The following is a 27,124-nucleotide window of genomic DNA, read 5'->3' as shown; positions in this document are numbered from 1 at the left end:
TGTGAAGCCAACCAAATGCATGCTGCCTACTCCTTTACCACCATTGTGAGGGGCACCACGATCCACTTTGATCGTGATGCCATCAATGAGTACCTGGGTAACCCTTTCACTTTACCTGCACCTGAGGACCCAGATGAAGAAGCCCTTTGTCCTTTTGGGGATAGACAGAAAAATGGGACATGGGACCATGAAAAAATTCAGAGAGAGATCCTACTACCTGGGAGGCGGTATCGCCCATCCAAAAAGGGTAACCCTAACTTAGCCGGCTTCACTGACATGAAGCCAAAGGCCGGGATCATCTTCAAGTTTTTGGTTCACAACGTTTGGCCAAAAAGCCATGTCACCACTGCAACTAAGTTAGTAACTCCTCTGATTTACCACATTTGTAAAGGAAGACCAGTGGATGTGGCAAGGATTATATCTAGAGAGCTGAAGAATATAGCTCTAGGTGGTACAGCTGGAGCCGAGACTCGATTTTGCTTTCCAGGGTTCATAATGGGGCTGCTTAGGCATCAGGGAGTGCAAATTCATGACTTTCCTGAAGAGCTGGTTTCTCCCATTGATGACAAATACATTCGGGGTTACATTTCCAGAGCACTATCTAAGGGTGCTGCTTCTTCTTCTCATGTACCCCCACCTGAGGATGTACCCCCACCTGAGGATGTTCCAGAGCATGATGATCCTCACCAGTCTATGCCACCACCTCAGCAGCCCGGCACGTTTGATTTTGCTTCTTTGCAGGCCTGGATGACTCAGCATGAGCAAAGGGCACAGGAGAGAGCTATGAGGCAAGAGATCAGAGATAACCATATGATAGACCAGCAGGCTGCGATTTTCCGCAGCAACCAGGGTATCTATTCGCATCTTTATGATGCTCACATGGACCCTAGATGTTTTGCATTCACTCCTGCTCAGTTCTACGATTCTTGCATGTGGCCTGGGGACAGGCCAATTTACCCAGGAGGGGGCAGTGGAGCAGGACCAGCCCAGACTCAGGAGAGGACTGCTAGTGTTCATGGTATTAGTACAGCAGGGCATGCTACTCAGGAGAGGACTGCTAGTTTTCATGGTGCTGATCAGGATCCAGAGGGGACTGTTAGTTTCCATCCTTCTGATGACATGGATGATGATGCGGCACACTGACTGCATCTCTTGGTTATTTTAGTGATGTTTAGTTGTTTTGACTTCTGCTTTGACTCTTTATTTCATGTTTTTAGTTTTATGTTGAAACAAATTTTTATGCTTTTGTACTTTTACTTCTTGAGCACGGTTTTGGGTGTTCAACATTTTGGTTTAGTTTTAATTTCATTTTGGGTTAAATAACTTAGCTTGTTGTTTGGTTTTTAATTTATCGCTTTGGATGAAAATTTTTGGTTAATCTTGCTTGTGTTTCGTCAAAAGAAAAATTGCTCAAGAACATCAAAGTTTAAAGTGCTCCATGGAGCCAACTATTGAGCAAAAGCAGGTGAGTGATAATGATATGAATTGTGAGAAAGCGCAATGTCAAGGTATTGGTTTCCTGTTGTTCTAGGTGTTAGTATGAATGTGAAATGTGTACTTTGAACAAAATGTATCTCATTTAATTCTTGTCATAAACATAAATATTTATGAACCACTTAGTACTTAACCTAAATGTGAGGTAGCTTTAATCTGTTGTATATATGCTGGAGACCGATAATCACCGTCTAACTTGTTTTAGTTATGTTAAATCTGATAATTATTTTGAACTGTTTGAAAGCGTGGAAAGGATCAAGGCACTTTTTGAATTGAGAGTAACCTACTTGACCACATAAAGCCTACCTGTGAGAAGAGCGAGTATCTGATACCCCAATCTGAGCCAAATGAATCAAGTCCTCAAACATGAACTGTCAATATTCATAAGCACAATGCTTGTTGAATTTGCCTGAGATTTTTCAAAAATCCAGTTCATGGTTGAATCTTATAGGACTTTGATAATTTTACTTTGTTGAACCCTTAACCTTTTTGTACTTTGTCCCTTGCCTTAGGATAGGGGAACATTCAATTAGAGTTTTGTTGTATTCAAGTTGGGGAGAAAAAGGAGGCATTATATGTCAAGTTCTGGTGAAGTTGTAAAATAACCTGACAACATTGAATCAAAGAAAAAGTTGTACATTTGAAAAAGAAAAGAAAAAGAAGAAAAAGAAATAAAAAAAAAATCAAAAATAGAATAAGTTGTCAAGGTTATTGGTTTGATTGTTAATCATCAAAGGTTGTAATTTTTGGTAGGGAAGATTTTGAATTTCAAGTTGTATTACAAAGAATGTTCCTTTTTGATAGGCTTTCTGATCAATTGCCCCACATATGACATTTCTTTTGTAACCCGGCCAAGTTATAACCCTTGCAAGACCTTTTGATCCATGCTTTTATGCTTTTTGAGACGATATTTGGATGAACACCTAACTTAAATAGGATGTTAGCATGATTGTTGGATGTGTGTTCATTACCTTACTCATTGTTATCTTGGTATTCCATTTAATTTTAAAGAAGTGTGTTAGGTGTGGTTCATAGATAGTTATGTTTATGTTTTGAAGTTTATGATGTGTATTTTGTGCTTAGGACTTGTTTCACATTTATAGATGTGCTAGGAATAATGGAGAACGTCATGCTTGCCGGTGCATTCACATTTGAATCACCACTTGAAAATTTTTATTTGATTTGAAATGTTTGGTACTGTGCTAGAAAGCTTGTCCAAAGCCTTGTGAGTTTCCTTTTTGATTCTTTTGTTTGAGGACAAACAAAAAGCTAAGTTGGTGAGAGTTTGATAAGTGCTCAAAAGTAATATATTTCATGTGTTAAAAGAGGCATTTTTAGTGACTTGTTATGCAAGTTATCTACGGAAAAGCAATCAATTGTTGTATTTATACCATTTATGCTTTATATGCCTAATTCTACCCAATTTATGCAGGAAATGACAAGCAAGGACCAAAACTTAAGTTTGTGAACCAAGCAAAACTCGCTTAAGCGAGCGCATTTCGCTTACGCGAGAAAGTTCCAGGGAGCAACTTATCATTTCGCTTCCAGATCGCTTTCATCTCGCTCATGAATAATGGAATCTCGCTTACGCGAGTGTAACTCGCTTACGCGAGATCAATGTCGAGAGCAAAAAGAATCTCGCTTTTAATCTCGCTTCCAGTTCGCGCAAGCCAGATTCAAAGGCGGTTTAAAGATTGAAGCAAGTTTGCTTGCGCGAGTTAATGTCGCTTACGCGAAATCATTGTCGAAAGGAACTTCAGGAACTCGCTTCTGGATCGCTTCCAGATCGATTAAGCAAGATGCATTTTCATCAGGTCTAAGGGCTACATGGCAAGACTTCATTGGTCAGAAGTAGATATTTATGCTACTCGCTTACGCGAGTGGTCACGTTTTCAGCCCATTTAAATATAACTTTTCCCTCTCTCTAGGACTATTCACTATTCCATTGAAACATTTTATACATTTTTAGAGAGAGGTTAGAGCTATTTCAAAGAGAGAAACACAAAGCAAGTGATTAAGGAGTAGATTCAACCCTAGATTCATTGAGACATCAAGGATCTTGGCATGGAATCTTCATCTTTCCTTCATTCCTTGCATTAGTTTACATGTCTATGTGTAACTATCACCTTCTTTGTAGTATTGAGGTAACAATCAAGCTATTATGTAATCTTTTGATCTTTTAATATATGAGGTTCTAGCTTAATATGATTCAATATTGTTGTTATTCTTGCTTTTAATGCTTTCAAAGAGATTCAAGATGATTTGGACACGAACTCTTGAATCTAGAACTAGAATAACAATCTATCTTATGTTATATCACTCTTGACAAGTTTGTAAACCTTTGATAATTACTTTTAATCAAGATTTTAATGCTTTCGGATACTTAATCAGGCTGGACACGGTCGATTAAGTTATCCGATCGACTTTGTTATCGTTTAAGGAATTTGAACACGAATGTTTAAACGCTAACTTGGAAATAACGATGTCGCTTTGGACATGAAGGATGTTGTAGAAATGATTGTGATAATATTGGTTATAAAGCTAGAGTCTGTTAATCGATCGAGAGATTGCTGCTGTTATGCTTGTTCGTTATCTTATACCGCAAGCGAAATAGTTCGATCTCCTCTCGTTTTACTTTTATGTCATCTTTGGATATAGTGTTACAAAAAAACAAATTATATCCAAACCCTTAATGTGAAAGATTGTGAAAACGCTTATGGTATAACGCAACTCCCTGTGGAAAACGATCCTATATATACTCACGTGTACATAGTTATATGACATGTAGAAAAACTACATCAATGCCCACTTGCTAAACTAAGTTACACACCATCCATATTCAGCTAAAAACCCTTTCATCTCATAAGCAAACTCAAAAGCAATTGTGGATCCAACCCTATAAGCTCTGTAATTAACCCTGCACTTTCATAATGAAAATGTTGCTACATCAACAATAATAACAGCAATGGAAATTCACATCTGTTTTTGCTTTGGAGTAACTTTAGAAATATTGTCATGACAAATGGTATTAACAACCATAAATGAAAAAGAAAAGGAACTTACTTAGCAAGCTACATAAGATTGAAGGACATGAACATCCACTAATATTCATAACACATTCGTTTATTACACTTAAAAAAAGAATAAAATGCTTAAAATTCAAAATTTTGGTCCCATGAAGTTAGCTCATTTGGTAAGGGATAACGCACAATATGTGCAGGGGCCGGGGTTCGAACTCCAGACACCCCACTTATTCATCATTAAGGTGAATTTCTCTAGCCACTAGGCTACTTGACAAAAAAAAATACGAAATTTTGTAGAGTATGACCAAAAAAAAATTACGAAATTTTGTAGAGTATGACCAAAAAAAAAACGAAATTTTGTAGAGTAGTTTTTCTTCAATACCACTAGTTACAAACCCGTGCTTCGCACGGGGTTAGCTACTTTTTTGACAAAATATTATATCGGACGGATAGATTGTGAAATAACAGATAATTATAAACCATAACACAATATTTAGAGTACTCCTGCATCATGGGTTAGAAAATGAAATGTTCAAAACGGCTCATCACGATTAACAAATGAAAACGTTAAGGACTTTTTTGTAGAGAGAGATACAAAGCAAGTTGCAGCGAAGACAACAATTGAGAAGGCTAAACGTGCATTGGAAAAGTAGTGGCTTTCAACAACTCAATAACTGCAAAGTTAATTTAGTAGAATAATTGTGAACTGTGTACTTGATCTGATCCACCACCCCTGCACTATGCAGAGTCAATCTAACCTCGTGGGTACCCACTATACGGGTACTCGTGGGTATTCAGGTATCTATGAGTACCTATAGAGTTTTGAATTTATTTATTTTTTGGTACAAATAAAAACTTTTTTTAATTACCAAAAAACCTCAACTTTTAAACATCCATACATAATCCGTTAAAGGTTTCATAAATCATACATAATCCATAGGAAATTCATGATTCTTAGATAATCTATATGTTTTATGATGTGAATGAAGTGGAAACGGTAAACCTAATAAGATTGAATTAAAAAAATTTAAAATAAAAATAGGTTATTATTGAGGATTTTTAGGTGGGCGGTAAAATTTTCTTCAATAAGGTAACAACTTTAAGTAATAAGATATGATATATGAAGATATTTTAGTAATTTACTTAATTTATTATCGGGTATGGGTACCCATGGTTATGTCTGTGTTCATATAAAAATGGGTAGTCAAATACCCGTTTATTATACTCGTGGATACTCGTTTAGCTACCCGCTCCATGCCCGTGACGGATTTTACCCACGGGTATCCGTGGGCAATAAGAATACTATGGTTTTGAAATTCTTTATTATATGTTTGAATAAATTTTAATTTAGAAAATCTGTTTATTACTAAAACCGATTCGTATTTGCGCTCAGGTTTCTACTCTTTTTAATAATGTTGATACAATTTATCTAAGAACATATATGTAAATGTTGCAGATTAATAACTCTAAAATGATAAACAGTCAAAGTTGCACATTTATAAACTAAAAAGGATCATTACATCTACTAATGCGGGTGGGGTTCCAGAAGTGGACCTCATAAGTGGACCTCGATCCAACCGAAAAACTTTTTTGCTATAAACTTTTTAAAGTAATGAAGGAAATTTGTTCTAAAGGAAAATATTATTATTCCAAAACACGGAAAATGTATTATACTTGGTATCCTTCCTTAGTATGATAGCAATTCCAATCTACATGGTATTATTCTTATAAGGTGTGAGAAGCTAGAAACTATTTACAATCTTCCACATGACTACCATGTCACATGAATGAGTACGTTCAATAACAACAAATAATTCAATTTGCCAAACACTTTCTACTGAGCTAATAATGGACAAAGTAAACTCTCTTTTGAAATATTGAATAACCAAAAGCATGGATAAAGAGAACTCATAACTTCCATGAACAATTCATAAGTTCATGTGAACCCCTCTGTGAAAAAGTATCAATCCACAAAGGTTCTTCAACTCCTTCTTCCAAAGAAAATAAGCTTACGAAATCCTCTCACCACTTTTGAAGAGTTCTCCTCATCATTTATCCATTTCTTCCTGTTGTGGATTGATTCTTGCATTGCTTCGTTACTCGGCGGAGGAGTAGAGATTTGAATCTGAGACTTTAGATGAGGTAACATTACTTTCTTCTATTTCCTGATTCACCTTAGAATTCACAACATTATATATTAATGGTTTGCTAGGTAATGCAGCTGTAGAAGTTGTGATCATGTTAGTATTATTTCGAAGTTGGTTATTATCACCACGAAGTGAAGTTGTCATTGAAATATTATACAAAATATACATGCCAGAATACAATTTCCAAAAGATTAGAATATGAGTGAAAATGCAAACTTCATATTCATAAAAAAGAATAAAAAAATAGAACATTTACATGAGATTGGAGCATTTTCTTTTGACATTGTTTTCAGCCTTCTTGTTTTCTTAACTTGAAGAACATTTTTTCTAAGAAGTCTAGCCTTTGCTGCTTTATTTTTTCTCACCCCATCTTCAAAAATCAAGTGTTCCTTTGATTTCTGATGATCCATCTTAAACGAACTTTGTCAAGAATTTTGATTCCAAAATCTTTCCCAAACCATATTAATATCTGCAAAGATACCATAACCACAACCACTCATTGTTGAGCAACAATTGACTATAATTAATGAAAAAGCAAGCAACAACAATGTAGTGACACCTAAATTTTGATTGAAATTACTTATAGTTGAACAAATAGAACTCCAAGGAAAGCAAGAAATCAGATATGATGCACAAAAATCAAACGAAAAAGCAAGTCCCTGTTGCGATAATTGATAACTAATTATTTATGTTAATACCTGCCTTGGTTATTCTTGAACCCGTCACAAATTCCTTGTGTACGTAGAAGTTACATTCAACTAAACATTATTCATTCTAATTGTATCATCACAAATCAAAGGCAAAATCACTTCTCATATTGTTCAGTAGGTAGATAGATACCAAAGAAGGTGGGATCATACCTAAGGTATCATATAAAGGAACACAACAAAGTCCATGAGCATTGTAGGCCTGAAATTATCTTAAAATATGTAAGAACATGTTGAGTTAAAAGGATAATAGAAGCTAGCTTAGCAACACTGAAATTGATCACCACTATTGGTGACAAAGGATGTCCAAGAGAGAACAATCACATTCAAAACAACATTTCATATTCCCTCCAAACAAAGGTTAGTTTCAAGGCGGCTGCCTAGCACTTCCACCTTATTTAATCTTCAATTGATCCACCAAGGTTGAAAACACTCATATTTAAGTATGATTTCTGCAAAATAGTGCAGAAAATTTTTCCATGCTAGAGGAAACAAAATGTGAGAGTTTAGGATCTTAAAATTATAAGTTATCTAGCATCATGGCCTACGGTTTTGTTAACTAATCATCCATATACTTGTATAATGACCTAAACCACTTGTCACTTTTGAAGTGACTCATTTTTTAGACTTATTATCAGAGCATAAATAGCTTTGTTAATACGCTTTTTTACTGCAAAAAGTGATAAAAGGTCATTTATAAACCTGCATTGTGGTCCCTCTTTTTCATGCTGGCCTGAAAATTTAAGGCACTAAAATATATAATTTTGATAAAGTTGTATAGTCCATCACCAAGGATTAATGCAATGGAAATAAAAACCTGCATCATGAAAATAAAGAAAAGTTAAGACTTAAAATGGAAGAGAAAAAACACAACTCAAATCAAAGAAGTTCTAATAGAGTGTTCTAAAGTTTTTGTTTATTCAAAGACCTTATAACCATTAAGACTCTTCGTGATGTTTCTTTGTCTCTGCAATATAACATACACATTGATGAGAAGATAGACATAAACTTGGAAAAACAGCTTCTCAAGCCCGATTCATATAACTCAAGTTTTGGATTACCTAAAGTCAACCATGTATCTTAAAATTCTGTGACAGAACAGCTGTGTTTAAATAGCAACTGGGACATATAGGCAAATTATAAAATTATCAAATTAAACATGAAGAAACTACTGTATGTCCTCTTTCAAACGCAACTGGTCCCACTCAAAAAGGAGTTTCCAAGCTTAAGATATTAACTTTCTAAGCTGACTGACGCAACATAACTTGTAAAATCGAACAGCTCAATCCATAAAATCACTATAAATCACATAACCAATATAAAAATATAAGACTTGACAGTATTAAAGTAGTAAAAGTAAGCTTTCCAATCTAATTGGTTTCGCAACCACCAGATTCATATTTATGCAGGCATATATCAACTGTGTGTACAATTATAGGACATAACAAATTTTAGACAATAGAGATACATTTGAACTTATACTCTTTGAAAAATGAAAGCATGAATTATATCACATGTTACAATCATAATTTGCACTTTTATATTATCTAGTACTAATCATAATTAAGCATGCTCAACTGTTTTGCATACAAACAAAACATCATCAATTTTATCACAATCATAATTAAGCATGCTCAATAATCAAACCCTTTAAGAAAAAACAAATGCCAAATGTGTAAATGTGTAAATAATAGTAAACCTCATGTGTAAATGTTCTGACAGGTATGCCAAATGCCCTAGCCAATCCAAAATCTGCAAGCCTTACTGAATTAGTGCGGCGAACTATCAACAAATTCTGTGGTTTCAAGTCTCAATGAAGAACTCTATGTGAATGACAATAAGCAACTCCACAGAGCATTTGATAAAGGAACATCTGCAAAAGGATTAAAGAATTCAAACTCCAAATTAACTGGCCAAGTTCACAAAAATTAGCAGCTCTATTTTTAGAAGCTCACACAAAAATTCGCATAACTTTTTTAAAAAAATATTACAGCAATCCAGATCCAACTACGCTCCAAACATTTGAACTGCTATCATGAAAAATCTCAAAATCACCGATGGATGCACTTCGTTGCTTCTGTACTGCATGAGCTATATGATTTATGTCTACCTTTATCTGGCTGAAGTTCAAAACACTCAAGTATCTGATAAGAAACATCTGTCAGTAGCCAAATACAACAATAAATTATAATGCAGATAGGCACCTGAGTTTATTGGGAAAATAGACACTTGAAGAGATCCAACTTACAATATCAAAAACCCGGTTCGGATCCAAATCAAAATGACCAAAATTATGATCATTATTGTTATAAAACAAAAACAGAAAATCATGGAATAGTCATAATACTTCAAATTGTTAAGATCTTAATAATGCCCATTGTTGATGCAGATCCTTTTTTAGTCAATGATGCTTCAAAAAAAATTGTATGGAACACATAGTTAAATTCATTTTGGTTAAGAATGATTAATTAAAGCAGTATTTAGACATTATGCATACAGTGGAATACACAATAAAATTGCTATGATATAGTAACAAAACCAAAATGATCAAAAAAAGAAAGAATAAAACTAATTTACCTCAACTCTTCAAGCAGTGACCTTTGACATGTCCAAAATCCACGGCTTGAAAATTTGTTCCACACATTATGAAGCCAATAATACCTAACTTCCCAGGAATCAAGTCTAATGGAACTTCTCAAGTTAAAATCTGATAGAATCATCGCTATTTAAATAATATGAAAATGTCTATTGCAGCTTAAAATCATTAAAATAATGTGATAAGATAAACTCATACAATTCTCAACAGGACACAAATCATTGATTTGAATTGAATCAACTTATACAATGCTTCTAAATTTCTCACAATGCACAATCAATGAACCACACAACACCAATTTGGGATTAACCAATTAAAATCAAAGTAATTTTGGGGCTTCAACTAGCAAGATGAGAAAAAAGCTCAATTTTTTTAAAAGAATGAACAAAACCCATGTTAATTAAACGATAAAGATCGAAAATTGGAATCCGAAAAATACACTAACACAACAAATTGAAGCCAAAACTGAAATTGCAAACACAAAATTAGGGCACAAAACTAATTCCAAATCAAATTAAATTCAAATCAAACATAACCCTGATGAAATTCAACAACAATTTCACACCACAAGTGAAATATATATAAGTATATGAATTCAAAAATTCAAAATGAAACACCATAAGCCAAATCAAACAATAAACATCATAATTCATAAACATAAAATATGACCAAAAACTTGCAATAATTGAACTGTTGTGCCAGTAAAATATACCTTCAACCAAGATGGTGCTTTGAAGATCACAATATCAGACACATCACGCTTTCTAAAGAAGAATGAAAACTGTTATGCAAGATTGAAAAGGGTCTTCAGCTACAGTCACAAATTGTCCTGCTTCCTCCCTTTTCTGCGTTCACCAAACAAATACAAAACCCTCATTAAGATACCAACTCACCAAAATACACATGAAAGCATGAAAAAAAGCCACAAACAGAAACCCAGAAAACGAAAATCAACCAAGAACAATAAAATTCTGAAAAACCTTTTTCTGAAAACAAACCAAAACCACAAAATCAAACCCTTAAAATCACAAAAACAACTTTCTGGAGACATGCATGCAATTAGATTGATTGAATAAAAATTAGAAAGTTGAAAAATTCAATTCTCTAAAATGAAAACCCAAGGTGAAAATTGAGGGAGAGGGACACGTTCAAGGGTAGAGGAGAAGAGGATTGAGGCTTGATCTGTGACATATGCTGATGAAAGATGGAGAACCGTGGATCAGTGTGTTCGACGGCGGCGACGGCAAGATCAACGGCGAGGTTGACGGCGGTGGTGTGTTTTATTTTAGAGAAAAGGCGTTTTTTTTTTTAGCATGCTGAAAAAGGAAATGGAAATGAAGTAGTAGTGAGAAGGCGCCGCCGTTTTTCGCGACGGAGGAGAATGGTTCTCCTCCCATTCCCGTTCCCCTTTCTTCTCCCGTTCCCGTTTCTCTCTCCTTTTTTTCTTCCTTTTCACATATATATATGGGTGAGATAACCATTTACCAATTTACGAAAATACCCCTCCAAGGGCAAAATTGTAAAACGTACGAACATTCATTTTCCTATCTAGTTTAGTAGATTTTCTCTAAATGATTTGTATTATGCTAAACAAGTAAAAAATAATTTCTATATTCTTAAAAATATTTAAACTTTTTTTACATAAATAATTATTCACAGGTTCTTACATATTTTTTTTAATGGTATAAGTTCATAAATATTTAAATCGCTGTATGTATACTTTTAATCTGTAACAAATTGTGGCATAGTATTAATAGGATGGCCCAGTCTTGTTGCTTTGAATTTTATGTCTATACTAGTCTTCCTTTTTGTCACTTTATTTTGTGGTAGAAAACAATTTTTTGAAAATCTCATATAACTCCAAAAATTGCATAAGAACTTTATGTGGCCTTCTGCAGGGTGTGGAGCATTCTTGTGGATGATATTGATAGCAGCCCATTTAAAGTTGGAAAATTGAACTCCAAAAATTGGTTTTCATCATTATCCCACTCACATAGCTAGTGATAAAAATCATGATGACACCGCAAAGTTTACTTTGTAGACGAGTGTTATGCTCTTTGTCTTTCCACACCATTGACATTTGAAGTATCTATTACTCACAGAAAATAAGTAGTTTTGGACATTCTTACCGGTGGTTGCGTGCTAATAATGCCGCTTTTGTATATGCTTGTCAGCCGTGGCGGTCGAACCCGTTGCTTTGTTTGGGTATCGGCTAATGCCTACTTTTGTTTTATTCAGTTTATTGACAGACATTTTGTATTTTGAGCGTCCTCTTTATCACGTATTGTGCTAAAGAGGCGTCTTGGTTAGTGTGAATATATTCCATTTTTGCTTTTAAAAAAAGAAAAAGTAGTTTTGGAATTTTTAGCTTTATGGTTAGTGTTGTTGACGGGAAAGTTAAGCTATTCAAATCACCACTTGCAATTTCTTTTTTGTAAACTTCTATTTTTCTACAAGTCATGACTAATGTTGCTCAAGATCAGGGACGGATGCAGGTACAAGCTTATGTAGGCTTGTGTCTGCACTAAGTTTTTAATTTTTTTTTTTAGAGTAGTATAATATAGCAAGAATTTTGATCATATAATCCACACATATCACAAATTCTTTTTCTTTTGGCCCACACATACAATCACACGTGACACAACAAGTAACGATACAACCACCTTTATGTTTCCAAATATAAAAAAAAATTGGAAAATGTTACCAAGTGCCTCCGGAACACTAGTTAAAGAAATATGTATAGTAAAAATGTGTATAAAAGGTAGTCTTCAATGTAAAATTTACCTTTTTTTGTTTTTTTAACTCGTGTCAGGGGCACTATTTAGTATGACCCAAAACAATAACTTATTATAACAAAATAAAATTATCGCAAATCATTCAATGTTTTTGAGAATATCAACAATTATTAAGGACAATTATGATTTATTTTCTCTTTTGGTCAAGTAGTTTAATGACTAAAAATTCATGTCACAATGACCCTAACTACAAATTTATATATAAGGTGTCCCCACTATTTAAAATTCCTGGATCCGTCACTGCTCAAGAGGTTATTAAGTGTGCACATTAAGATGTAAATGGAGTTCAAGAAAATTACCAAAAGAGTGCACTATTTAAATCTATTTAGCAGACAAGTTTAGTTTTCAAGAAAATTACACATATGACTTCTAGTGACGGCTTTTTTTTTTTTTTTTATTTTTAAAGATCTGGCAACTATTTTTATCCTTCACTAAAGTCTTATAATAAAAATAAATAAGGGTAAGTTGTTAGTGGCAACCACGACCTAACCATTTGTGTACCTAACCATTTGTGTATTAGGATTAGGATTAGGATATACACGTTATTAGTTAGTTTTTTTTTTTTGAAGGACGTTATTAGTTTTTTTTGAAGGACGTTATTAGTTAGTTAAAAGTTAGTATTTGAGGTTACTTTGCTTTCTAAGTAAATTAGTTAGTTGAAACTTTTATTCTAACCAGCTACTATATAAAGCATTGTATCAACACTATTCAATAATGAGAATTCAATTCACATCACAATTGGTATTCATGGTTAACATAAACATCTTAGTTTTACAAAAACACAATTTTTAGAGGAAGTTAGTTACAATATTTTCATGCTTAGTTACTGTTGTGAATTCAATGAAAATTCACACCAATAACAAACTTGATGTGTGGAGCAAAGGATAGTCAAGCAACCAATACAAGTGGATCACGGTTATAATCACAAACAAAAGTAGAAAACAGCGAGAGACAGAAAGAGAGAACACAAAAGAATTTGTTGACCCAGTTCGGTCCAAATTGACCTAGTTTGGGGGAGAGTGCGGCCCTCCGTTCCACTATAATGGTGAGTAAATTTACAAAAGAGATATCAATGGGTTACAAGAATAAGTCTCCTGCCTAATTCTACCCAAAGCCCCAATCTCTTCCCGTGACCAAGAGACTCAATCCTAATAGTGTTTCCCAAGGTGAATCAACCCTCAAACCCTAGTTGTTCCCAAGAGACAAACTCTATACAAACCCTAGTTTTGTTGTTGCCTTTCTAAACCTTTGTTTCAGTCCCCTCTATCTCAAAGTTTAGTCTGATACAAGGTTTATATTTATAGTAAAAGTTTCGCTTAAAATTTGAAACAAATCTGCACCTAAAAATACGTTTCTGTTATTCGCTGCCAGCGCACCATCGTGCCACATTGCGATCCCATCGTGCCACGATTTTTCCAGTGACTTGTCTCATAATTGAAACATCCCATCGTGCAACGTTGTCCTTCAATCGTGCCACGATTCCTGCAGAATCTGATTTTAAGTTAACTCTCACAATTCTCCACCTTGACTTCAAATCAGTGATGATGCCACTTTAACATCAACCACCATTGCTGCTCTTTCCCTTGCTTCCCACTACACCACGTAGCTCCACAAGTTTACACCCTAACCTCTTCAACCATCGGAATGCCTTCCGCCATTTTGAAGATCCTTCTGTCCAAACTACTCAAGGAATTTTTGGTAGTTCCACAAGTGCACACCTTAACCTCTTCAGCCATCTGAATGTCTTCCGCCTTCTTGAAGATCCTTGTATCAAACTACACTAGGAATTTCAGGTAGTTCTACAAGACTATACCATACCTCTTCAATACGGAACATCTCCCGCTTCCTTGAAGATCTACTTGTGCCCAATCACCCTTGGCTTTTAGAGTAATCCACAAGTACACACCTTAATCCCTTTAGCCTTCGGAATGTCTTCCGCCTTCTCGACGGTCCTTGCAGTCCAACTACGCTAGGAATTCTAGGTAGTTCCACAAGCATTCACCATAACATCTTCAACACAGGACATCTCCTGCTTCCTTGAAGATCACCTTGCATCCAATCACCCTTGGCCTTTTTTTAGGGTAATCCCGCAAGCCGTGCTATACATTCTTCAACCTCCGGAATGCCTTCCGTCTTCATGAAGAAATCTCTTGCTCACCAATAAAGCATAGCACCCAAGGTCCTCCATAGTCGTACCATTACCGGTGTGTTCAACTCCACCTCAAGCTGAGTGTACTCTACCTCAACTAGCAAATGCGTACATCCCACTATATCTTCAACCTGAAGGAAAATCGTATACAACAGAAGGGAGTAGAAGCAGCAGAATAATTTCGATTTTCTTTCCTTGGATCATTACGAAATTCAAAAACTCCATCTCAATAGGTAGATCATGAGTATTGTTGCCTCCGCCTTTCCAGACTGATCATGAGTATTCTTACCACCGCCTCTCCAGGTTGATGTTGAGTGTTTAACGTCTCTCCAGACGACCACCGCTCCACTAGGCATGACTCCCAAGGTGAGACACATCACCTTCTTCATCCTCCAAACAACACCACACCATCAGAGCACCCGCATCCTCAAGACGCACCTCAATGTTCTCCAAATCACCAATGATTTTGTTGAACTCCACAAGTAGCTCCATGATGGCCTTTGACTTTACCATCTTGAATGAGTAAAGTTGTTACTTTAGGAATTGCCGATGAGGCAAAGACTTTGTCATATACAAATATTCAAACTTTGACCACATTGATGCCGCAGTTGGTTCCTTCGCTACTTCTCTCAAAACTTTATCCCCGAGGCACAAGACAATGGCACTCCTGGCCTTGTCCACCATCTCAGTCTTCTCCGCTTGTGACATAGTGACCGGTAACACACCTTCACCCTTCAAAGCTTTCTCACATTTTTGTTGTATTAACACAGCTTCCATCTTTACCTTCCATAACCCAAAATCGTTATTTCCGGTAAACTTCTCAGTATCCCACTTCGAACCCATGGTACTTGATTATCCTTTAACCCTTGCCCCATGGTGGGCGCCAATTGTTGTGAATTCGATGAAAAATCACACCAATAACAAACTTGATGTGTGGAGCAAGGGATATTCAAGCAACCAATACAAGTGGATCACGGTTATAATCACAAACAAAAGTAGAAAACAGCGAGAGACAGAAAGAGAGAACATAAAAGAATTTGTTGACCCAGTTCGGTCCAAATTGACCTTGTCTGGGGAGAGAGCAGCTCTCCGTTCCACTATAATGATGAGTAACTTTACAAAAGAGATATCAATGGGTTACAAGAATAAGTATCCCACCTAATTCTACCCAAAGCCCCAATCTCTTCCCGTGACCAAGAGACTCAATCCTAATAGTGTTTCCCAAGGTGAATCAACCCTCAAACCCTAGTGTTTGTTCCCAAGAGACAAACTCTGTACAAACCCTAGTTTTGTTGTTGCCTTTCTAAACCCTTGTTTCAGCCCCCTCTATCTCAATGTTTAGTCTGATACAAGGTCTATATTTATAGTAAAAGTTTCGCTTAAAATTTGAAACGAATATGCACCCAAAAATACGTTTCTGTTATTCGCTGCCAGCGCACCATCGTGCCACGTTGCGATCCCATCGTGCCACGATTTTTCCAGTGACTTGCCTCATAACTGAAACATCCCATCGTGCCACGTTGTCCTTCAATCATGCCACAATTCCTGCAGAACCTGATTTTAAGTTAAATCTCACAGTTACAAAGATTTTCATTGCAAATTATTTCATAGACCTTCATCAAGATCCTTCTTTCTTCTTCAATCCTTCTTGTGTAATCTTCAAACTGATTTGAAGTTTTAGCTATGGTAGATCAACAAGCATTTATGCCTCCTACAATTCCCAAGTTTGATGGGTTATACGATCATTGAGAAGAACTCATGGAGAATTTATTGCCATCAAAAGAATATTGGAATTTGGTGGAAACTTGAATCACCATGGCACCACAAAATGTAACTCCTTAACAACTAAAAGTTGCAGAAGATGGCAAGTAAAAAGATATAAAGTTAAAGAATTATCTTTTCCACTCCATTGATAGATCTATCCTGGAAATAATTCTTGTGCGCAATACTTCTAAAGATGTTTGGGATTTTATGAAAAGAAAATATCAAGGTTCCACAAAGGTTAAATGCACACAACTTCAAGCTTTACGATCTAAATTTGATGCTTTGGTTATGAATGAAGGAGATTCAGTGAATGATTACTTTGCAAGAATGTTGATGATTGCAAACAATATGTCTTCTCATGGAGAAAGAAAGGAAGAATCAGTGATTGTTGAGAAGATTCTCAGGTCCATGACATCAAGATTCAACTATGTGGTGTCTATAGGAGAATCTAACGATGTTACCACTTTTTCTATTGATGAACTGTAAATCATCTTACTTGTGCAAGAAGAAAGAATGAATTCTCGTAAAGTAAAGGATGATGAACAAGACTTTAAGATGTCACACCCATAAAGGGGTTATGCATGTGGAAGAGGACGTGTTGGAGCCAGGGGGCATGCAAGAGAAAGACAAGCATGAGAGCTTGTTGAGTGCTATAAGTGTCACAAATTGGGGCATAATCATAATGAATGTCCCAGGTGGGAAAGTAAAAATGCAAATTTTGTTGAATTTGATGACACTGTAGAATTGTTTCTTACGGATCAAGAAAATATGAGCACTAAAACAAAAGAAGAAGTCTGGTTCTTTGATTCAGGTTGTAGCAATCACATGATAGGAAATAAAGACTGGTTGTTTGAATATGATGATGCATTCAGAGAATCTGTCAAGCTCGAAGATGATTTCAAGGTGCCTGTGATGGGCAAAAGGAGTCTCAAATTATGCATGAGGTAAGGTACAAATTATAGCTAATGTCGATTATTACATATTGGTCAGCTAGCTTCAGCTAAAAAATCTTGTTTTTCACAAAGATAAGTGCAATATACGGCATTATAGATATGCACATCTTAGTTTCAAAGGGTTAAACACTCTTGTGAAGAAAGAAATAATAAATGGTTCACCAGCACTGATAGAAGTTCAAGAAAAGTGCTCATATTGTGTAGTAGGACCACAAAGAAATTAGAAGCTTGAAGAAAGAAGCTTGGATTGATATAAATGATGGAATTGGAATGAGAGACAAAATGAACCACTTTTCCAAGCTGACATAAATGATAAGAAAGACAACAATGATAAAGAATCAAATGTTGAGGTTCACATTGATGAAGGCAACACCAGTAATGGAGAAGCAGATAAGAATGGTAGTAATACTAGTAATGAAGAAATATATGTGAATCCTCATTCAAATTTTGGCAATGAGGAATTGTCTCATAAAAAGATAAACCTCTTGTGTGGATTAAAGACTGTGTTTATTAGAAAGAAGCGAAAGAAGTAACTGATTAGCAAAATTTAGCTTTTTCAGTAATAGTGAAGACCCAGTTACATATGAAGAAGATGCTAAACTCAGCACCTGAAGGAAAGTTATGGATCAGGAAATTGAAGTTATAGAGAAAAATAATACATGGGAGTTAATTGAGCTACCATCTAGAAGCTAAAATATAAGTGTGAAATGGATCTAGCTATAAAAGAAAGTATAATGAAAATGGATACTCTCAATTGTATGGAATTGACTATAATTAGGTGTTTTCTCTAGTAGCAGGATGGGATACAATTAAGACAATACTTGCTATTGCAGCTAGCAATGATTGGAAAAGTTTATCAGCTGGATATGAAAGGTGCCTTTCTTCACAGTGAGATTATAGAAGATGTATTTGTAGATCAACCTCTTGAATATCAGAATAAAGAAAAAGAAAAAGTGTATAAGATAAAGAAAGTTATGCATGGTCTGAGACAGGTTCCAAGGGCATGGTCTGGTTAGATAGATTCTTAATTTGTCAACAGAAGTTTGACAAATGTCCTTATGAGCATACATTATTTGTGAAGCAAGAAATTGGAGGAAAAATCTTATAGTAAGCTTATATGTAGATCTATACATGAAATGATGAAGTGATGTTTGAGAATTTCAAAAACCCTATGTAAAGTAAGTTTGCTATGACTGATTCGGGAATAGAAGATACTTTCTTGATGTGGAACTTAAGCAACTTAATTGTGGAATATTCATCACCAGCAGAACAAATGTATTATCACATAGTATAATTGGAATATTCCAGTGATGCATGGCAGATGCAAACACATGGATGTAATATACCACTTTCTCAGAGATCTTATAAAGGAAGGAGTGGTGGAACTGGTTCATTGTAACACTCAAGATTAAATTGCAAACATCATGACCAAGCCCCGGAAACTTTTTGCAAGTTGAGGGAAAAGGTAGGGATTTGTGATATGTCTTGAAACGATCGATGTATTTTTGCTCTTTTTTTTGTTGAATGTTTGTAAACTGAACAATAATGTTTATCACAAAGTTCAGTTTAGGGGAGTGATTGTTAGGATATACTAGCTGTCTGTTAGATTGGAAGTTACTCCTTCTACTAACAACATTTTCTATTTTTTTTTTTAAATGGCAACAAAAAATATATTATATGATAGGGTACCAGAAGTACCATCATACACAAATACCAGGATTGACACAAAGAGGAGGCATAAAGTCTAATAACAACATCCAAAACATCCACACCAGTCAACCAATACATAAACCAAGTAACTAAAAGTATCATATTTCCTATAAACTTGGTGCATAAGTGACACTAAATAAAGAGAAAATACCAACCCCACTTCCAGCACAAACAAGACTACTAAAGACTAATTGTGCTACACATAAAAACTCCAGTACTACCAAGACTATGATTCAAAACACCACTGCTGCGGATTAGCCATAAAACTTTTTCTATTTTAAAAATTATGAACTATGTTTTTTTTTTTTTTATGAAATTTTGACGTTGATTAAAACTAAGAATATAAATGTTTGTTGCTTTCTAGTTATAACAAACCAAATATAATCTTGGATTGACCCATGTAAAATTGTTCATGGAACGCCTTTTCTAATTGACTCCAAGTGAAAATGAAACTTGGGGATAATGTTGTAAACCAAGTGAATGCGTTTTTAGTTAGGGAACTTGGAAAATATTTCATTCTCAGATTCTAATTGTTTGCTATATCACCTGCCTCTGTCAAATAACGAGCGATGTGTTCGACAATAGATTTGTTAGTTTCTCCACCACATTTGGTGAATTTAGAGACTTCCCATCCCCTAGGTAACTCTTCCATTAACACATATCCAGATACGGCCGACACAAAATTAGGCCTATATAAACCCATATTGAAACCATTTTGAGTCAAAAGGGTTTCAACTATGTTGGCTATATTATTTTGACCTCCAAATTATTTTGTTGGACACGCCTAACTATATGATCAACATCTTTGTTCCTGTGAACCAATATTGGGACTCTCTCTTGCACCCTTGGCACTTTTGGTTCGACCACAGGTTGTGGCAATGGGTTTGCAAGATCCCCGTTATTAAATCTATCATCATACCCTTCGACAGGCCTTGGGTTTTGGTTTTGAGCACCAAAGAAATCAGCGATTCGCCCCATTTGATCATACAATGTTAGGTAACTGTTTTGAGTTTCCTGAATCAAAGGATTAAAAACTGTACCAATTTGTTGAGTCAACATATTGAACATTTCATGGTTACAATCCTCTATTTGATGCCTCAATGCCAATAATGAAGCATTGGTTAATGACTGTTGAGGATTCGAACCAGGAACACTCGCCCCAGGATAATAGAATTTAGGGCATATTACGTTCGAATTCTCTGAGTAAGTGGATGGATTAGTATGATGGCCTGCCATAAAGGATGGAGGCATGCCATATGGATAATTCATGTGATTTAATGCATCAAAAGCCCATAAGCTTTGATGTAATTGAGCACCAAAACTGGCATTAGACCAGGCCACTGCAGCAACTGTCTAGGCCGAAGCGGGCATAGTCGACGATATATGGGCAAGAATTGTTCCTCCTGTAGTTTCATCATGACTTGCGCCTATAGTTGGCTTCACTTGTAGACTTTGTTGTGAAGTCGCATCAAACGCCGTATCTGCCATCGATGCCATTGTTGGGCTTGATGGCGAATCGTTATTGCATGAAGGACGTACCATTTCTGGTAGTTGCTTCTTATTTCTTAAGAACATACACAACAAGAATCATAAGTCTTAACAAAATAAACTTTCAAGAAAGATTTAAACAAAAGCACAAACGTTTTTGGTAAACAACTGCTGGTTTAAAAATAGTTACTTGCAAGATCAACCAGTAAATCTTAGGACATATTGTGGTTGTTATTTTCCAGAAAGTGATGAATCTTCTTGATATTGTTGTATAAAAGTATTAATATAACTGTCGAAATCCAACAAAGGTTGAATCAGTCGAGATTATCTTCAAAGGAATAAAATAAATTGCTTGAACAAGACAAGTAAATTGCAATGAAATTTAAACAAACAAACAAACATAAATTGCATTGATTGAATGTAAATTGGTACTCAGATTCATACATTGTGAATTGTTACTCGTTTCTCTCTGAATGCGGATAGTTTGAGTGTAAGTTTTCTGTATGATTGAATTGTGAACCGTTTTTCCTATGAAAAACTACTATTTATACTAAGTAACTACCTACACAGAAACGTTCGAACGTAACTGCTAGTAACTAACTATAGACCTATTTGAATCTCAAATAAGATCCTTCGATGGTAACCGCTGCATGACTTCTTTTTCTTGCACCAACTTCTCTTCGACTCTTTCTTCCTTGTAGAACCAATTCTATTCGACTCCTGCTTGTTTGTACTATCAATATTATACTTCCTCTCGTTCTATTTACAAAAAACAATTGACTTTTTAAATATATTAAATAAATTATGTATCTAGTTTAGATTCTTGACTAGATATATAAATTATTCAATGTATCTAAAAAAATCAACTTTTTTTTGTAAATAAGAGCGGACGGGAGGGAGTAGTATTTATCTTTCTCCAAATAAGAGGATATTTGTTGTAATGAGAGGATCTTGCTCGTTTACAACGTGAAGATAGTAGGACCTACTATCATAACAATAAAAAACACCATTGTGTTTTTTTTCTGTCTTCAACCAATGGTGTCAGATAACTGAAAGAGATCGATACTTGTATTTTTATGGGATAGGACCCATATTTGTTGTTTCCTCAGAAAAACAAGAATCAACTACACCTTAATTCATCTTACAATCTTCCATTTTTCTTGTACTGAAAAAATGACGAAAATCATAGAAATTTTCAATGTAGCACCATCTTCACAAGTAGAAATACCTTCAGAAACCTCACTTCCTCTTACTTTCTTTGACATACTATGGTTAAGATTCCCACCTGTTCAAAGAATTTTCTTCTATGAGTTTCCACACCAAACCTCACTTTTCTTCAATACCCTTCTTCCCAAACTCAAACAATCCCTTTCTCTTACACTTTCTCACTTTTATCCTCTTTTGGGTCATCTCATTTGGCCTAATGATTCTCACAAACCAATCATCAAATTCATCAAGGGAAACACTCTTTCACTTACCATAGCTGAATCTCATGCTGATTTCAATCATTTATCTGGTAAGAATCTTTCTGAAGCTACTCAAATTCATGATCTTTTACCTAACTTGAATATTTCACATGAACAAGCTTCTGTTTTGGCTCTTCAAGTTACCATTTTTCCAAACTACGGATTTTCAATTGGTATTACTTCACATCATGCTGTTTTAGATGGTAAAACTTCAACTTCTTTTATCAAATCTTGGGCTTACCTATGTAGAAAGCTTAAAAATGAAGTATCTGAATTAGAAACACCACTTTGTTTGCCACATGAGTTTTGTCCTTTCTATGATAGAAATGTAATCAAGGATCCAAATGAATTTGAGGCAAAATATTTGAGTGATTGGTTAAAGCAAGGTGGAACAACCAATAGAAGCTTAATGGTTTGGGATTTTCAATTTCCAGAAGATTCATTTAGAGCATTATTTCAATTATCTCGTTTGGATATTGAAAAGCTTAAGGAATTTGTAGTGTCAAAACAAAAGGGTACTAGGAATGAGAATAAAAAAATTCACTTGTCAACATTTGTGGTATCTATTGCTTATGCATGGGTATGTAGAATAAAAGCAGAGAAAATTGAGAACAAAAATGCTTTGATAGGTTTGAATATCGATTGCAGGAATCGTTTAGAAGCACCGATTCCTGCAACATACTTTGGAAATTGTATTGGATTAAGACTTGCATTTGTTAAAACAAGTGATTTATTTGGAGAAAATGGACTAATTGTTGCTGTTGAAGTGTTGAGTGAAGCTTTGGAAACTTTAAAAGATGGTGTGTTGAATGGAGCTGAAAATTGGTCATCATGGTTACTTAAAGGTCTTGCCATTGCTGATGTTAAAACAATTGGTACTGCTGGTTCACCTAAATTTGAGGTTTATAGCACTGATTTTGGTTGTGGAAAACCAAAGAAAGTTGAAATGGTTTCTATAGATAGAACTGGTGCCTTTTCTCTTTCTGATTGTAGAAATGGTGATGGTGTTGAGATAGGTTTTGTGTCTAACAAAAAAGCAATGGAAGCTTTTGCTTCGCTCTTTGTCAAAGGCATTGCATCTTGAGTTTCTTCATGTGTATGTGTAAACTCTATTGTTATGCAGGATTAAATTTTTTATGGTACTTTTAATAAATTTTTGCGTGTATGATTTTGGTTTTTTTGTTTTGTTTTTATTTGATTAATGTATGAAGATGATGATTTTGAGTTTTTCTATATCTTTTTCTGTTTTCTCTTTTTTTGTGTTTGTTTGGATTTTGTTATGAATGTATGAATGATGATGAACATGAGAAGGGGGAAGAAAATCAAGAAAGGTGAGTTTTTTTTTTTTGTGTTGGTGGTTGTTTATCGATGTTTTTGGTATACAATGATTAGTTTTAAATTTATTACTTACAGGATCAAACTAGTAAATTCTATGACATATTTGTGCAATATTTCCCAAAAATATTTAAATGTTCATCATGTTCATAGATTTGAATGTAAAAAGATGAATTTAAATAACTATTTCGACTGAGTCGAAATTCGTTTAAAAATAAAATAAAAACTTAAAGTAAATGCAAACAATCTTTGAAGAGAGAGCATGTGATTAAATGAATGAAGAACACTAGTACACAAAATCATACATTTGTCTAAGACCCGTTTCTCGCTGTAACATTGATAATTTGAGTGTTTAAGGTTTCTGTGAATGATTTGTGACCCTTATTTCTTATAGGGTTAATAGTGTTTTTCACCCCTATAATATAGGTCATTTCCGGTTTTCGCCCTTGTAAAATTTTCGGTTTGATTTGCACCCACGTAATTTTTTTTTATCCGGAAAACACCCCTCCCCCCTCCAACTCAGCAGATTCGCTTATATGGCGCTGAGTTGGCTTTTTTTTTCATTTTTTATTTTTTTTAAAATTGGTCACATCAGATTTTATTATTAAAATATTTGATATTTAATTTTTAAAAATAAAAAAAATCCAAAAAAAATTAAATTCATTTATATTAATTTAAAAATAAAAAAATATTTAAAAAAATTGAAAATTAATTTTTGAAAATAAAAAAATTGTAAAAATTAGAAAAAAAATTCAGGAATTTTTTTTTTTTAAAAAAATCTGGAAATGTTTTTTATTACCAAATTTTTTTCTTTGTATAAAAAAACCAACTTTTTCCAATATTTTATAAAAATTATTGAATAAAATTTACGAAAAAAATTTTGAATTTATCCTAAATTTTTTCCAGAAATTTTTCGAAAAAAATTTGAATTTAAAAAATTATAAAAAAACTATTATGATTTTTTATCAAAATTTAAAAAAAATCAGAAAATATAACCAGATTTTTCTAAAATTAAAAAGATTTAAAAAATTTTGGAATTTAATTTTCAAAATACAAAAAAAGTAAATTTTCAAATTAAAAAAAGTCAGATTTTTTTAAAAAATTTCTGGAAAAAAATTTAACTTTTGAGAATCTGGATACAAATTTAGAGGGTTTTATAAAAGTCATGGAAATCCATTTTTCCTAGAATTCAGCACTTCCTTAGAGGAGGTTGAAATCATAAATCTTATAAAAAATCTGAATTTTTTCTATATTTGTATACAGATTTTTTTTTTCAAAAAATCTGACCTCTTTTGTAATTTTGGAAATTAAATTCCAGAATTTTATAAAATCTTTTTAATTTTAAAAAAAATCTGATTATATTTTCTGATTTTTTCTAATTTTTGAAAAAAAAATCTAATTTTTTTTTTCGATTTTTAAATTTTTTGGAAACAAATATGACTATTTTTCTATTTTTTTATATTTCAGAATCTGAATTTTTAAAAAATTATTTTTCGATTTTTTAAATTTTTGCAAAAAATCTGAATATTTTTATGATTTTTTGGATTTTTTTTATTTTTTAAAATTTATTTTCAAATATTTTAAAAATAAAAATCTGATGTGGAATTTTTTTTGACACGTGGCCATTTAAAAAAAATAAAAAATGAAAAAAAAAGCCAAGTCAGCGCCACGTAAGCGAATCTGCTAGGTTGGAGGGGGGAGGGGTGTTTTCCGGAATTTTTTTTTTTACGAGGGTGCAAATCAAACTGAAAATTTTACAAGGGAGAAAACTGGAAATGGCCTATATTACAGGGGTGAAAAACACTATTAACCCTTTCTTATACAAAAACTACTATATACACTATCATGATCAGATAACTGCAAATAACAAAAAAAATGATGATTCCAACGCGTGCACTGCTATGTTTCTCAAACTCTTGACAAACTTCCATGTGTCTTCGACATTTTCATGTTTGTCCCTTCACAAAATAATTTAATTTTTGCATTTGAAACTAATGGCTTTGCAATCTCAAATATGCCACGTATCCCAAGTATGTAATGAATTTGTCAAACTATTTGAATGTCGATGGTGTACGATACATTAATGTTGCGTCTGATGTGTATGATATGTTCTGATATGTATGATTCATTTATAATTATTGATTTTGAATTGATTCATTGCTTCTGATGTATATATTACACCATGAGCAAATCTCAACCAATAGGGAAGAGACACGTGTTACTTGTAGTACAAGTAACTAGAGTGTAGTACAATTCTAATAGCTTAGTAGTACGTTTCCACTTGCATATAAAGCTTTGTTCTCCATTCTTTCTCCGTTGCATTTTTCATGCTTTTTATTGCATTTACTCACAGTTTCTTCCGTTTTCTTGGTGAATTCATTCACGATTCATCATTCTTCTCGTTTCTTCGTGATTTTGAAGAACGATCTTCATTTCCTTGCAGTTTTGTGTGTTCTGCACTTTTTCAGACTCATCTTCTTGGATCATCCTAAAAAACATTTCAATTTCTTGGATCATCCTAAAAAACATCCCAATTTCTTGGATCAAATATATCTGGACTCATGAAAAACTAGATTTTCGACAATGTAAATGGCTAAGGTTGGTCAATATCGAGATCAGAGGGAAGATATTTTAACCATTGCAACAAATAGGATAAAGTTGCGAAAGAATGATATTCTAGTTTAGCAGAATAACGAGAAATTGTTGGTTGTTTCATGCTATTCCATGAAATACAATGAGTTGTAGGAAAACCAAACCATATTCATAGTTTGTATATCTAACTAAATTAATGGAGTTGGATGCAAAGGGAAATAAACATTTCTGGTACTCCCTTTAAGATATCGAAGAACCTGTGTGGCTGCATCTAGATGATAGAAGCATGGGGATTTCATGAATTAACTGATAGTTTTAACGGCGTATTGAATATTATGTAGTGTCAATGTTAGATTTATGAGACGACCAATGGTAGGATGATAAACTTTCGTATCAGAAAGAGGAGTGTCGTCATTTGGTCGTATAAAAAGGTATTTCTCCAAAGTAATATATGATGGGCGACAACCAGTCATACTAGTGTCAGATAAAATTCCAAGTGTATAAGATTTTGATGGCTAAGGTAATAATCCTTTTTTTAGAACAAGTTACTTCAATGCCTAAGAAATAGCAAAGATTTTGATGGATAAATACGGTGAAAGAAATTACTTTATTTCTGAAATGGCATCGTCATTGTCGTCAATGATAATGATGTCATGAACATAAGAAGGACAAATATATTGTCGTTTGATCACAATTGTAAGTGAACAAACTATAATCAGAAGTTGATCGACGAAAACCTTTCTGAATAAGAGTGATGGAGAATTCAGAGAACCATTAGTGAGAAGCCTATTTGAGACAATAAATTGATTTGTTTAATTTACAAACACAACTTCTCTTTATGAGAGAATCCAAATAGTATTTTTGTAAATACTTGTGCATTAAGATCTCCTTTAAAGAGTGCATCG

The 27,124-nt window shown here is 34.1% G+C and overlaps 1 protein-coding gene, 1 long non-coding RNA gene and 1 pseudogene across 8 annotated transcripts in view; 1 reads left to right on the top strand and 2 right to left on the bottom strand.

Annotated features, from left to right (window-relative positions):
* The window catches only part of LOC146904437 (uncharacterized), a 58,777-nt gene extending 54,235 nt beyond the window's left edge, over positions 1-4,542 (bottom strand). Inside the window, exon 1 of one of the 2 annotated variants that reach the window (XM_085727999.1) lies at positions 4,300-4,542. The gene's annotated coding sequence lies outside the window, so the exon portion shown is untranslated. The remainder of the gene's footprint in view (positions 1-4,299) is intronic. The other variant, XM_085728000.1, reaches the window with a different exon arrangement.
* A 1,643-nt stretch (positions 4,543-6,185) lies between these two features.
* On the bottom strand, positions 6,186-11,396 carry LOC146904436 (uncharacterized). 5 transcript variants are annotated; one of them, XR_015019975.1, is made up of 7 exons: positions 11,181-11,396; positions 10,680-10,812; positions 9,949-10,053; positions 9,363-9,515; positions 9,071-9,244; positions 8,300-8,338; positions 6,785-8,188 (listed from the first exon to the last, which is right to left on the bottom strand). It is a non-coding gene; the product is annotated as an uncharacterized LOC146904436 (long non-coding RNA). The 5 variants fall into 5 exon arrangements; XR_015019976.1 differs by lacking the exons at positions 9,949-10,053; positions 10,680-10,812; positions 11,181-11,396 and adding exons at positions 6,186-6,691; positions 9,620-9,660 and having other exon boundaries at positions 6,921-8,188; XR_015019974.1 differs by lacking the exons at positions 10,680-10,812; positions 11,181-11,396 and having other exon boundaries at positions 9,949-10,526.
* A 10,481-nt stretch (positions 11,397-21,877) lies between these two features.
* LOC146904435 (phenolic glucoside malonyltransferase 2 pseudogene) lies at positions 21,878-23,460 on the top strand (annotated as a pseudogene). The gene has a single exon (XR_015019972.1). The product of XR_015019972.1 is annotated as a phenolic glucoside malonyltransferase 2 pseudogene (transcript).
* The last annotated feature ends 3,664 nt before the right edge of the window (positions 23,461-27,124 follow it).

The sequence above is a fragment of the Medicago sativa genome, chromosome 7, assembly GCF_051527215.1.
Source record: "Medicago sativa cultivar Bolivia chromosome 7, Bolivia_mono, whole genome shotgun sequence".
Taxonomy (NCBI): domain Eukaryota; kingdom Viridiplantae; phylum Streptophyta; class Magnoliopsida; order Fabales; family Fabaceae; genus Medicago; species Medicago sativa.
The sequence above is the reverse complement of the archived record's forward strand: the minus strand, read 5'-3'. Positions and strand labels throughout refer to the sequence as shown.